Raw genomic sequence first — 15224 nt, 5'->3', positions numbered from 1 at the left:
AGGCCTGTTTTATGATGTGAACTGGCAAGTGCATTTCACGACGTGAAATAGGTGTTTCACATAAATTTAGGGCAGTCTATTTTATGTCCCCTAATTCATGTCCATGTTCATTCCTTATTTGTCCGTGTAGCTCTCTATTCCCTCTCTCCCTAGTTCCCTAGTTAGTCCAAAACAAACACATGGCATGTTTTCTCTTATTGTTGTACATTCTCTAGCTCTCTCCTTTCTCTCTCTCACTAGCTAATTTAGCATCTTCCTCTTTTAGATGGGTCTTGAATTTTGCATGTTAATCCATTTCCATCCTGGATAGGCTATTAAGTTGTCTTTTCTTTTCTAGATTGTCTAGGGGATTCCCCCAGTATTCCCTCCTCTATCTCTTCTAATGAGCTCTTAATTTTCTCACTCTTCTAATAATGCCTTGCATTTCATTGATAAATTTTCTCCAAGAGCCTCATGCCCCTCCCTTATTGTTATCATCTTGCAGTAAATTGTTATTAACCCTCATTTTCCCACTCTCCTAATAGTGCCTTCCTTTTCAGTGGCAAATTTTCTCCAAGAGCATCCTTCCCTTCCCTTACTCTTAAGCCTATTAATAGCTTCCTTGGTGAGAAGTGTGAATAGATCAACTTGTAGTAAACTTTTATTAACCCTGAGGTTTCTTACTGGAAAATCCCTAAGTTCTCTTTCCCTCCATTGAGTTGTTTACTAGTCCCACATTAAAGCCATATGGTCAGACATGACAGAAGAGGTTTTCACTTTGAAAGATATTGTGTGGGGCACCCAAGAAACTTATTGACTAAAAAAGACTCTATCTATTCTAGAGGATGACCCCATGTATTGCAAGCTAAAGAACACTCTTTTTTTTTTGGTCGACGAACCTTCTTTCACGACATGAAATAGGTGTTTCACAACATGAAATGGACTTCACGAACTTAATTAAATTTATTAATTTTTTCACGCGGGCATGTTTCATGACGTGAACTAGCAGGTGTGTTTTATGAAAAGATGCAGGGGAGAAGAGAGCTTGAGCTCTTGCAAGCACACACACGCTCACAAAACCCTAAAAGAGAACACACAAGGTGAGAGGCTGAGAACACACACCCTAAAAGAGAACACACAAGGTGAGAGGCTGAAAATCTTCTCCTTCTTCACTCACCACTCAACACACCATATACAAAGATAAGAGTACACACATGAAAAGGTACTCAACCAAATACATACTAGGGTTTTCTATAGTGTGAACCTAACTAAATGAGTTGGCGCTATAACTATGCTAGTCTCTAGAATGGCGGTCACACAGCCTATCATCCCACTAGCCGCATATCACCCATGATCTCACCAACCATGCCAGCGGTGTAAGTGTGGGGCCTATCACCCCAAGCGGGTCATGAGTGTCCACCGCCTCACTAGATGAGCTCGATATCTCAACACTCCCCCTCGAGCTCAACTCCATCTCATGTACACCAAGCGAAGCCCTGAATCTATGGAGCTTCTCTGTACCCAATGCTTTGGTGAAGATGTCAGCCACCTGATCGTGTGTGCTGACATAAACAAGGTAAACGTCTCCTGCCAAAACCTTCTCTGACAAAATGGTAGTGGACCTCTATATGCTTCATGCGAGCATGAAAAACTAGGTTCTTGGCCAACTGTATACTGCTAATGTTGTCACAGAAAATTACAACTCTTTCTCAACCAAGCTACCTCACATGCTAATGTTGTCACATAAAATTACAACTCTTTCTCAACCAAGCTACCTCACATGCTACCATAGCAGCACCTCTGTACTGGGATAGAGCAACAGTAGGTTGCTTCTTATTGCTCCAAGTCACAGCAGCACTCCCCAAAGAAAACATGAAGCCACTAGTAGATCTTCTATCTGAGATACTACCAGCCCAATCAGCATCTGTGTACCCATGTACACATATCTCTATCCTAGTTTCATAAAATAGTCCACAATGCAAAGTAGTCCACACATATCTCTATCCTAGTTTCATAAAATAGTCCACAATGCAAAGTAGACCTCACATACCTCACTATGCGTCTCAATGCATCCAAATGCAGCTTCTGAGGAACCTGCATAAACTGACTCACCAACCCAACATCATAGCTCAAATCTAGCTTGGTGATCGTCATGTAGATCAAGCTTCCTACTATGCGCCTATACATAGTAGGATCCTCCAAATCTCTCTTGAATCTGCACTCAACTTGCCATTCTGATCCAATCGCACTGAGATAGGCTTACAGCCTGTCATACCATACTTGGACAACATGTCCAAGCCATACTATCTTTATAGTAATCCAATACCATGTGGTGACCTAATCACCTCAATGCCCAAGAAATATCTGAGCTCCCCCAGATCCTTCATCTCAAACTTCTGTCTAAGCAAGATCTTTACATCAAAGATCTCTGCATCATGGTCCTCCGTAATGATCAGGTCATCTACATAGATGACAACAAGCACAACCCCTCTATCACTATGTCTCACATACAGTGAGAAATCTGCATTGGCTACATGAAAGCCAATAGTGACAAGATATTCAGAAATCTTGTTAGACCATGCTCTTGATGCTTGTTTTAAGCCATACAAGGCTTTCTTCAACCACCTGCAAACATGCTCGGGGTGACTCACATCCTCATAACCAGGTGGCTGCAACATATACACCTCTTCTTGCAACATATACACCTCTTCCTGCAAATCCCCATGCAAGAATGCATTCTTTACATCATCTGATGTAAAGACCATTGCTTTGATGCAGCCACTGCTACTATCACAACTCTCACTGCTGCCATCTTGGCAAACTGGGCTGAAAGTTTCCTAATAATTACCATATGTCTGTGCATATCCTTTGGCTACCAATCTAGCCTTGTATCTACTGATACTTCCATCACTGTTATATTTTACTTTGTTGTACACCCACTTTCATCCTTGTTGTACACCCACTTTCATCCAATGGCTTTCTTGCCTTCAGGCAATTGCACTAAATCCCAAGTCTCATTTCCATATAGTGCATCCATCTCCTCATCCATAGCTTTCTCCCAACACACATTTCCAATAGCCAAAATCAATACATATGGGCTCTACAACCTGTTCAACTTTTGCCATGTATGCATAGTGATGTGCCACATAACCATCATAGGTAAACCTCTGCACAGGATTCTTCACTCTCCTAGATCTTTGCAGCTTTGCATTCATGGCTTCCATAGCCTTCTTTACACCAGGTGTTCTCATAGCTGGTATCCCAAGATCCTCATCAAGGCTCATCTCTGAGCCACTAGACTCTCCATCAACATGAGAATGTCGTGCAAAAATGTCAGGCATACTAAGGGGCTCAACCACTTTCTCTCTGGCTTTATATGTGATGTACTAATCACATTTGCAGGACTGATATTATGATGCGCCTGCCACTCCATGGTCTATCAACTGAACCACTAGATGAGGACTCTCCTGGTCCACTCAAAGACTGTGATTGCTGACTTGCATTCTGTGCAACCACATTTCCACTCACATCAGCCCCAACAGCGTCTTTTTCAACAGCATACCAGCTGCTCATCTCATCAAAACAACATCCCTACTGCTTACCCTCAACTCACGTGTAGCAGGGTTATAACACTTGTATCCCTTTTGCTCAAGGGAATACCCAATAAACACACATTTTTCAGCTTTTGGATCCAGCTTAGTTCTCAACTTATCTGGCACATGCACGTATGCAATGCATCCAAAGACTTTCAGATGAGACAAATCAGGTTTTCTACCAATAAACCTCTCCTCTGGAGTTACATCATGTATGGCTACAATTGGAGTCCTGTTCATGATGTAAACTGCTCTAGAAATAGCCTCAGTCCAATAGCTATGCAGCATATGCTTCTCTCCCATCAATGCTCACGCAATCTCAGTAATGTGCCTGTTTTTCCACTTAGCAACTCCATTTTGCTGCAAAGTGTATCTGCATGTAAACTGTCTCTGAATACCATTCTTCTTCAAAAATTCAGAGAACTCATTGGAGAAGTACTCTCCCCCTCCATCTGACCTTAGGCACTTTACATATTTCCCTGTTTGCTTTTCAACCACATAACTCTGAAGTTCTGAAAATGAGTGAACACCTCACCCTTCTCCTTCATGAAGTATACCCACACTTTCCTTGTGTGGTCATCAATGAATGTCACATAATAATACCTGCAGCCTCCCATAGACATGGTCTTCGTAGGACCCCATACATCTGAATGCACAACATCTAGTGCATTTCTGCTCACATTTCTGTCACGTGGAAATACATGCTTTGTTTGCTTTCCAAATTGGCATGCTTCACATATTTTCTGCATACCTTCAACTTTAAACTTTGGCAATCCTATCACAATTCCTTTAGTCTGCATAGACTTCATTCTCTGCACATTCACATGTCCAATTCTTTTATGCCAAATATCTGTGTCTGCAACAATTCCTAAACCATTTGCAAACATTGCAGCACTCACTTTAGGCATGTTTACATTCAATGTAAACATTCTGCCCACTCTGTTGCCTTTTGCAACCAACCTACACTTGTCTTTAAAGCCTTCAACATAACAACCATCAGGGTTGAAAAGATGCAGGGGGGAAGAGATCTTAAGCTCTTGCAAGCACACACACACACTCACAAAACCCTAATAGAGAACACACAAGGTGAGAGGCTGAAATCTTCTTCTTCTTCACTCAACACTCAACACACCATATACAAGAATGAGTACACATAATATGAAAGGTACTCAACCAATACATACACGGGTTCTCTATAGTGTGAACCCAACTAAATGAGCTGGCGCTATAGCTATACCAGTCTCTAGAATGGCTGTCACACAGCCTGTCATCCCACTGGCTGCATATCACCCAAGATCTCACCAACCATGCCAGTGGTGTAAGTGTGGGGCCTATCCCCCAGGCGGGTCATCAGTGTCCACCGCCTCACTAGACGAGCTCGATATCTCAACACTCCCCCTCGAGCTCAACTCCATCTCATGTACACCAAGCAAAGCCCTGAATCTGCGGAGCTTCTATGTACCCAATGCTTTGGTGAAGATGTCAGCTACCTGATCCTCTGTGCTGACATAAACAAGGTCAAGATCTCCTGCCAAGACCTTCTCTCTAACGAAGTGGTAGTGGACCTCTATGTGCTTTGTACGAGCATGAAATACTAGGTTCCTGGGGCCAACTGTATACTGCTAATGTTGTCACAGAAAATGACAACTTGTCTATCCACTGATAGACCCAAATCTGCAAGTAGCTTTCTCAACCAAGCTACCTCACATGCTGCCATAGTAGCTCCTCTGTACTCGGCCTCTATACTCGATAGAGCAACCGTAGGTTGCTTCTTGCTGCTCCAAGTCACAGCAGCACTCCCCAAAGAAAACATGAATCCACTGGTAGATCTTCTATATCTGAGATTCTACCAGCCCAATCAGCATCTGTGTACCCATGTACACATATCTCTGTCCCAGTCTCATAGAAAAGTAGACTTCACATACCTCAGTATGCGTCTCACTGCATCCAAATGCGGTTTCCGTAGAACCTGCATAAACTGACTCACCAACCCAATAGCATAGCTCAAATCTGGTCTGGTGATCGTCATGTATATCAAACTTCCTACTATGCTCCGGTACATAGTAGGATCCTCCAAGATCTCTCCTGAATCTGCACTCAACTTGCCATTCTGATCAAATGGCACAGAAATAGGCTTACAGCCTGTCATACCATACTTGGACAACATGTCCAAGCCATACTGTCTCTGCAGTAATCCAATACCATGTGGTGACCTAATCACCTCAATGCCCAAGAAATATCTGAGCTCCCCCAGATCCTTCATCTCAAACTTCTGTCTTAGCAAGATCTTTACATCAAAGATCTCTGCATCATGGTTCCCCGTAATGATCAAGTCATCTACATAGATTGCAACAAGCACAACTCCTCTATCACCATGTCTCACATACAGCGAGAAATCTGCATTGGCTACATGAAAGCCAATAGTGACAAGATATTCAGAAATCTTGTCAGACCATGCTCTTGGTGCTTGCTTTAAGCCATACAAGGCTTTCTTCAACCTGCAAACATGCTCGGGGTGACCCACATCCTCATAACTAGCTGCAACATATACACCTCTTCTTGCAAATCCCCATGCAAGAATGCATTCTTTACATCCATCTGATGTAAAGACCATTGCTTTGACGCAGCCACTGCTATCACAACTCTCACCGTTGCCATCTTGGCAACTGGGCTGAAAGATTCCTCATAATCAATCCCATATATCTGAGCATATCCTCTAGCCTTGTACCTGTTTATGCTTCCATCACTGTTATGTTTAACTTTGTACACCCACTTGCATCCAATGGCTTTCTTGCCTTCAGGCAATTGCACTAAATCCCAAGTTTCATTTCCATATAGTGCATCCATCTCCTCGTCCATGGCTTTCTCCCAATACACATTTCCAACAGCCTCATCAATGCATGTGGGCTCAACAACCTGCACAACCTTTGCCATATATGCATAGTGATGTGCCACATAACCATCATAGGTAAATCTCTGCACAGGATTTTTCACTCTCCCAGATCTTTGCAGCTTCTCATTCATGGCTTCCATAGCCTTCTTTACACCAGGTGTTCTCATAGCTGGGATCCCAAGCTCCTCATAAAGGCTCATATCTGAGCCACTAGACTCTCCATCAACATGAGAATGCCCTGTAGAGATGTAAGGCATACCAAGGGGCTCAACCACTTTCTCTTTTCCTTTACATGATGTAGTAATCACATTTGTAGGACTGGTATTATGACATAGCCTGCCACTCCATGGTCTATCAACAAACCCACTAGATGAGGACTCTCTTGGTCCACTCAAAGACTGTGATTGCTGACCTGCATTATGTGCAACCATACTTCCACTCACATCAGCCCCAACAGCTTCTTTTTCAGCAACATACCAGCTGCTCATCTCATCAAAGACAACATCCCTTCTTACCCTCAACTCACGTGTAGCAGGGTTATAACACCTGTATCCCTTTTGCTCAAGGGAGTATCCAATAAACACACATTTTTCAGCTTTTGGATCCAGCTTAGTTCTCAGCTCATCTGGCACATGCACATATGCAATGCATCCAAAGACTTTCAAATGAGACAAATCTGGTTTTCTGCCAGTAAACCTCTCTTCTAGAGTTACATCATGTATGGCTGCAATTGGAGTCCTGTTCATGATGTATACTGCTATAGAAACAGCCTCAGCCCAATAGCAATGCCGCATATTCTTCTCTTCCATCAATGCTCGCGCAATCTCAGCAATGTGCCTGTTTTTTTGCTCAGCAACTCCATTTTGCTGCGGAGTGTATCTGCATGTAAACTGTCTCCGAATACCATTCTTCTTCAAAAATTCAGAGAACTCATTGGAGAAGTACTCTCCCCCTCCATCTGACCTTAGGCACTTTACATATTTCCCTGTTTGCTTTTCAACCAAAACTCTGAAATTCTGAAAGTGAGTGAACACCTCACTCTTCTCCTTCATGAAATATACCCACACTTTCCTTGTGTGGTCATCAATAAAAGTCACATAGTACCTGCAGCCTCCCATAGATATGGTCTTCGTAGGACCCCATACATCTGAATGCACAATATCTAGTGCATTTCTACTCACATATCTATTACGTGGAAACACATGCTTTGTTTGCTTTCCAAATTGGCATGCTTCACATATTTTCTACATACCTTCCACTTTAAATTTTGGCAGCCCTGTCACAATTCCTTTTGTCTGCATAGACTTCAGTCTGTGCACATTTACATGTCCAATCCTTTTATGCCAAATGTCTATGTCTGCAACAATTCCTGAACCATTTGCAAACATCGCAGCACTCATTTCAGGCATGTCTACATTCAATGTAAACATTCTGCCCACTCTGTTGCCTTTTGCAACCAACCTGCACTTGTCTTTGAAATCTTCAACATAACACCCATCAGGGCGAACCTGCAAACCCTGCTCAATCATCTGGCCAACTGAAACCAGATTCTTTGTTATGTTTGGAACATGAAGTACATCTGCAAGGTACTTCACTTTGCCATCCTGCATAGACAATGGCACATCTCCAATATGGGCAATTGGATGAGCAGTGTCATCCCTTGTTTCCACAAAACCTGGTCTTTTCGGATTTTTCATCTCCTTGAACCACTCCCCATGACTCGTCATGTGGTTCAAAGCGCCTGAATCCATATACCATACATTATCTTTTTGTGTTGCATCAACATTTTTAGACATGGCATTCACGACATGCTGCATAACAAACAACCTTTCATTATCCTCATTATTTCTGCTTGAGGATGCATAGTTGTTTTGCTGCACTTTCCCATTTTGCATGTCAGCCTGCTTCTTATAACATTCTGCCTGCACATGTCCAGGCTTACCACAATAATAGCATTCACGTGCATCATTATATTGCCTTTGCCAATTTCCACGGCCTCTTTGACTCCCCCTGCCTCTGAATTTGTCTCTTCCACCTGTGTGTTGTTGTTGTTGTTGTTGATTCTGGGACTGTTGTTGTTGCTGCTGCTGCTGCTGGCCATAATTCTGATTACCTGTTCGGCCACCTCCTTGACCGCGTCCACGGCCTCCTCTACCTCGTCCTCTTCCTAAACTCGTGTAGAAGGCCTGTTGCTCTGAACTATTTTTGCTTTGTGAAGACTGTTGGTCTTCACCCAAACTCTTCTCTTCGATAATCAGCATAGACACCAAATCTATAAAGTTGGAAATGTTTTCCCGAGTCTGAAAAGACGTCTTGAACGCCTTGTATTGTGGCCCGAGACCACATAGACAGACTTCCACCTTGTCATCATCATCTACTGACACACCAATAGATGCAAGGGATTCCACAATACCCTTTATCTTCAGCGCATAGTCATTCACAGACATGCTCTTTTTCTCCACAGTATGAAGTTCATTCTTCAACTGTATCTTACGTGCCTTGGTATTTGTTTCATAGAGCTTTACCAAGGTGTCCCACGCCTCCTTGGGGGACTTGGCATCCTGAATGTGCCCAATCATGGTGTCCTGTATACTAATGGATAGCCAATACATAACCTTCCTGGCTCCTTGGTTCCAGTCTTTAAACTCTTTCACATCTGCAGCAGTCGGATTTATATCCGGTATCTCCGGTGCCTCTTCATGCTCACCTTCTATGTAGTCCCAATAGCCTTTTCCCATCAGGAAATTCGTCAACCTGAACCTCAAAGCATGGAAGTTATTCTTATCAAGCTTCTCAGCCACAATTTGAGTTATCCCATCATTTGACATCTTGCCAAACACAGAATTTTACCACAAACTGCACTCTGGTTTTTCTGCACAAACTGCTGTATTTTTGCACAGAGATACTGTAGTACTCTCAAATGTCACAACCAGTGACTTCAATGTGCATACATACACCCAATGGCAACTGTAGACCTCTTTGTAGCACCCACAGTGTCTGCACAGTCAATCTATCTTCCTGCAGTTCTTAAAACAGAGTTCTGCAGAGAATCGATGACTTACCCGCAGTGCTCGAAATCGCCTGCTTTCTGAAAAATGGAGGTCCAGACGTGCCCGAAACGCGTTTTCGGCCCAAAAATCTTAGTCTGATAGGACTGTATAGTTGCCCTATAGCTTTACTCCCGCGAAGAAAGCTCCTCAATCAGAGACCGTTTGCCAGTGCCTCCCGTATAGCTCCCGACAAGGGTGTAGTCACCAACACAATAGGGAAGAGTAGTTGAAGCTCTTACCCTCGTACCGCTTCCTGTGGTTCTCTTGCTTGCAGCTCAGCCCTTAGCACGAACCAAGCTCTGATACCATGAAAAGATGCAGGGGGAAGAGAGCTTAAGCTCTTGCAAGCACACACAAACACTCACAAAACCCTAATAGAGAACACACAAGGTGAGAGACTGAAATCTTCTTCTTCTTCACTCAACACTCAACACACCATATACAAGAATAAGAGTACACATAATATGAAAGGTACTCAACCAATACATACACGGGTTCTCTATAGTGTGAACCCGACTAAATGAGCTGGCGCTATAACTATGCCAGTCTCTAGAATGGCTGTCACACAGCCTGTCATCCCACTGGCCGCATATCACCCAAGATCTCACCAACCATGTCAGTGGTGTAAGTGGGGCCTATCCCCCGGGCGGGTCATCAGTGTCCACCGCCTCACTAGACGAGCTCGATATCTCAACAAGGGTTAAACCGAACCTGCAAACCCTGCTCAATCATCTGGCCAATTGAAACCAGATTCTTTGTTATGTTCAAAACATGAAGTACATCTACAAGGTACTTCATTTTACCATCCTGCATAGACAATGGTGAAAAGATGCAGGGGAGAAGAGAGCTTGAGCTCTTGCAAGTACACACACACTCACAAAATCCTAATAGAGGACACACAAGGTGAGAAGCTGAAAATCTTCTTCTTCTTCACACAACACTCAACACTCCATATACAATGATAAGAGTACACACATATGAAAAGGTACTCAATGAAATACATACTAGGGTTCTCTATAGTGTGAACCCAACTAAATGAGCTGGCGCTATAACTATGCCGGTCTCTAGAATGGATGTCACACAACCTGTCATCCCACTGGCCGCATGTCACCCATGATCTCACCAACCATGCCAGTGGTGTAAGTGTGGGGCCTATCCCCCACAGGCGGGTCATCAGTGTCCACCACCTCACTAGATGAGCTCGATATCTCAACACTCCCCCTTGAGCTCAACTCCATCTCATGTACACCAAGCAAAGCCCTGAATCTACGAAGCTTCTCTATACCCAATGTTTTGGTGAAGATGTCCGCAACCTGATCCTGTGTGCTGACATAAACAAGGTCAACGTCTCCTGCCAAAACCTTCTCTCTGAGACGAAATGGTAGTGGACCTCTATATGCTTCGTGTGCGAGCATGAAAAACTGGGTTCCTGGCCAATTGTATACTGCTAATGTTGTCACAGAAAATGACAACTTGTCTATCCAACCACTAATAGACCCAAATCTGCAAGTAGACAACTTGTCTATCCACCACTGATAGACCCAAATCTGCAAGTAGCTTTCTCAACCAAGCTACCTCGCATGCTGCCATAGCAGCACCTCTGTACTCGGCCTCTGTACTGGATAGAGCAACCATAGGCTGCTTCTTGCTGCTCCAAGTCACAACAGCACTCCCCAAAGAAAACATGAAGCCACTAGTAGATCTTCTATTCTGAGATACTACCAACCCAATCACCATCTGTGTACCCATGTACACATATCTCTGTCCTAGTTTCATAAAATAGTCCACAATGCAAAGTAGACCTCACATACCTCAGTATGCGTCTCAATGCATCCAAATGCGGCTTTCAAGGAATCTGCATAAACTGACTCACCAACCCAACAGTATACCTCAAATCTGGTCTGGTGATCGTCATGTAGATCAAGCTTCCTACTATGCACCTATACATAGTAGGATCCTCCAAAATCTCTCCTGAATCTGCACAACTTTCCAGTCTGATCCAATGGCACTGAGATAGGCTTACAGCCTGTTATACCATACTTGGACAACATGTCCAAGCCATACTGTCTTTGCAGTAATCCAATACCATGTGGTGACCTAATCACCTCAATGCCCAAGAAATATCTGAGCTCCCCCAGATCCTTCATCTCAAACTTCTGTCTAAGCAAGATCTTTACATCAGAGATCTTTGCATCATGGTCCCCCGTAATGATCAGGTCATCTACATAGATGACAACAAGCACAACCCCTCTATCACTGTGTCTCACATACAGTGAGAAATCTGCATTGGCTACATGAAAGCCAATAGTGACAAGATATTCAAAAATCTTGTCAAACCATGCTCTTGGTGCTTGTTTTAAGCCATACAAGGCTTTCTTCAACCACCTGCAAACATGCTCGGGGTGACTCACATTCTCATAACCAGGTGGCTACAACATATACACCTCTTTCTGCAAATCCCCATGCAAGAATGCATTCTTTACATCATCTGATGTAAAGACCATTGCTTTGATGCAGCCACTGCTACTATCACAACTCTCACTGTTGCCATCTTGGCAAACTGGGCTGAAAGTTTCCTAATAATTACCATATGTCTGCGCATATCCTTTAGCTACCAATCTAGCCTTGTACCTGCTTATGCTTCCATCACTGTTATGTTTTACTTCGTACACCCACTTGCATCCAATGGCTTTCTTGCCTTCATGCAATTGCACTAAATCCCAAGTCTCATTTCCATATAGTGCATCCATCTCCTCATCCATAGCTTTCTCCCAACACACATTTCCAACAGCCTCATCAATGCATGTGGGCTCTACTCTACAACCTGTACAACCTTTGCCATGTATGCATAGTGATGTGCCACATAACCATCATAGGTAAACCTCTGCACATGATTCTTCACTCTCCCAGATCTTTGCAGCTTTGCATTCATGACGTCCATAGCCTTCTTTACACCACACATTCTCATAGCTGGTATCCCAAGCTCCTCATCAAGGCTCATCTCTGAGCCACTAGACTCACCATCAACATGAGAATGCTCTGCAGAAATGTCAGGCATACTAAGGGGCTCAACCACTTTTTCTTTGCTTTTATGTGATGTACTAATCACATTTGCAGGACTGGTATTATGATGCAGCCTATCACTCCATGGTCTATCAACTGAACCACTAGATGAGGACTCTCCTGGTCCACACAAAGACTGTGATTGCTGACTTGCATTCTGTGTAACCTTATTTCCACTCACATTAGCCCCAATAGATTCTTTTTCAGTAGCATACCAGCTGCTCATCTCATAAAAAACATCATCCCTACTTACCCTCAACTCACGTGTAGCAGGGTTATAACACTTGTATCCCTTTTGCTCAAGGGAATATCCAATAAACACACATTTTTCAGCTTTTGGATCCAGCTTAGTTCTCAACTCATCTGGCACATGCACATATGCAATGCATCCAAAGACTTTTAGATGAGACAAATCAGGTTTTCTACCAGTAAACCTCTCCTCTGGAGTTACATCATGTATGGCTGCAATTGGAGTCCTGTTCATAATGTAAATTGCTGTAGAAACAACCTTAGTCCAATAGCTATGCGGCATATTCTTCTCTTCCATCAATGCTCGCGTAATCTCAGCAATGTGCCTGTTTTTCCACTCAGCAACTCCATTTTATTGCAAAGTGTATCTCCATGTAAACTGTCTCCGAATACCATTTTTCTTCAAAAATTCAGTGAACTCATTGGAGAAGTACTCTCCCCCTCCATCTGACCTTAGGCACTTTACATATTTCCCTGTTTGCTTTTCAACCATAACTTTGAAATTCTGAAAGTGAGTGAACACCTCACCCTTCTCCTTCATGAAGTATACCCACACTTTCCTTGTGTGGTCATTAATAAATGTCACATAATACCTGCACCCTCCCATAGACATGGTCTTCGTAGGACCCCATACATCTGAATGCACAACATCTAGTGCATTTCTGCTCACATTTTTGTTACGTGGAAATACATGCTTTGTTTGCTTTCCAAATTGGCATGCTTCACATATTCTCTGCATAACTTCAACTTTAAATTTTGGCAGCCTTATCACAATTCCTTTAGTTTGCAAGACTTCATTCTCTGCACATTCACATGTCCAATTCTTTTATGCCAAATGTCTGTGTCTGCAACAATTCCTGAACCATTTGCAAACATTACAGCACTCACTTCAAGCATGTTTACATTCAATGTAAACATTTTGCCCACTCTGTTGCCTTTTGCAACCAACTTGCACTTGTCTTTAAAGGCTTCAACATAACAACCATTAGGATTAAACCAAACCTGCAAACCCTGCTCAATCATCTGGCCAAGTGAAACCAGATTCTTTGTTATGTTCGGAACATGAAGTACACTTGCAATGTACTTCACTTTACCATCCTGCATAGACAATGGCACATCTCCAACATGGGCAATTGGATGAGCAGTGTCATCCCCTATTTCCACAAAAACTGGTCTTTCAATGTTGTTTATCTCCTTGAACCACTCCCCATGACTTGTCATGTGGTTCAAAGCACCTGAATCAACGTACCATACATCATCTTTATGTGTTGCTTCAACATTTTCAGACATGGCATAAACAACATGCTGCATAACAAACAACTTTTCATTATCCTCATTGTTTCTGCTCAAGGATGCATAGTTGTTTTGCTGCAATTTTCCATTTTGCATGTCAGCCTACTTCTTATAACAATCTGTCTGCACATGTCCAGGCTTACCACAATAAAAGCATCCACGTGTATCATTATACTGCCTTTGCCAATTTTCACAACCTCTTTGACTCTCCCTGCCTCGAATTGGCCTCTTCCACCTGCGTGTTATTGTTGTTGTTGTTGTTGTGAATTCTGGGACTATTGTTGTTGCTACTGCTGTGGCCATAATTTTGATTACCTGTTCGGCCACCTCCTTGACTGTGTCCACGACCTCCTGTACCTTGTCCTCTTCCTGAATTTGTGTAGAAGGCCTGTTGCTCTGAACTGTTTTTGTTTTGTGAAGACTGTTGGTCTTCACCCAAGCTCTTCTCTTCTATAATCAACATAGACACCAAATCTGTGAAATTGGGAATGTTTTCCCGAGTCTGAATAGACGTCTTGAATGCCTTGTATTGTGGCCTGAGACCACGTAGACGGACTTCCACTTTATCATCATCATCTACTGAAACACCAATTGATGCAAGGGATTCCACAATAGATGCAAGGGATTCCACAATACTCTTGATCTTCAATGCATAGTCATTCTTAGACATACTCTTTTTCTCCACAGTATGAAGTTCATTCTTTAACTGTATCTTTTGCGCCTTGGTATTCACAGACATACTCTTTTTCTCCATAGTATGAAGTTCATTCTTTAACTGTATCTTTTGCGCCTTGGTATTCGTTTCATAGAGTTTTACCAAGGTGTCCCACGCCTCCTTGGGGGACTTGGCATCCTGTATGCACCCAATCATGGTGTTCTGTATACTGATAGAGAGCCAATACATAAATTTTTTGGCTCCTTGGTTCCAATCCTTGAAGTCTTTCACATCTGTAGCAGTCGGATTGATGTCCGGTGTCTTCGGTGCCTCTTCATGCTCACCTTCTATATAGTCCCAGTAGCCCTTTCCCATCAAGAAATTTGTCAGCCTCTGAACCTCTAAGCATGGAATTTGTTCTTATCAAGCTTCTCAGCAACAATCTGGTT

This window comes from Cibotium barometz, chromosome 25 (assembly GCF_041138505.1).
Source record: "Cibotium barometz isolate CiBa-2024 chromosome 25, ASM4113850v1, whole genome shotgun sequence".
Lineage (NCBI taxonomy): Eukaryota > Viridiplantae > Streptophyta > Polypodiopsida > Cyatheales > Cibotiaceae > Cibotium > Cibotium barometz.
The sequence above is the reverse complement of the archived record's forward strand: the minus strand, read 5'-3'. Positions refer to the sequence as shown.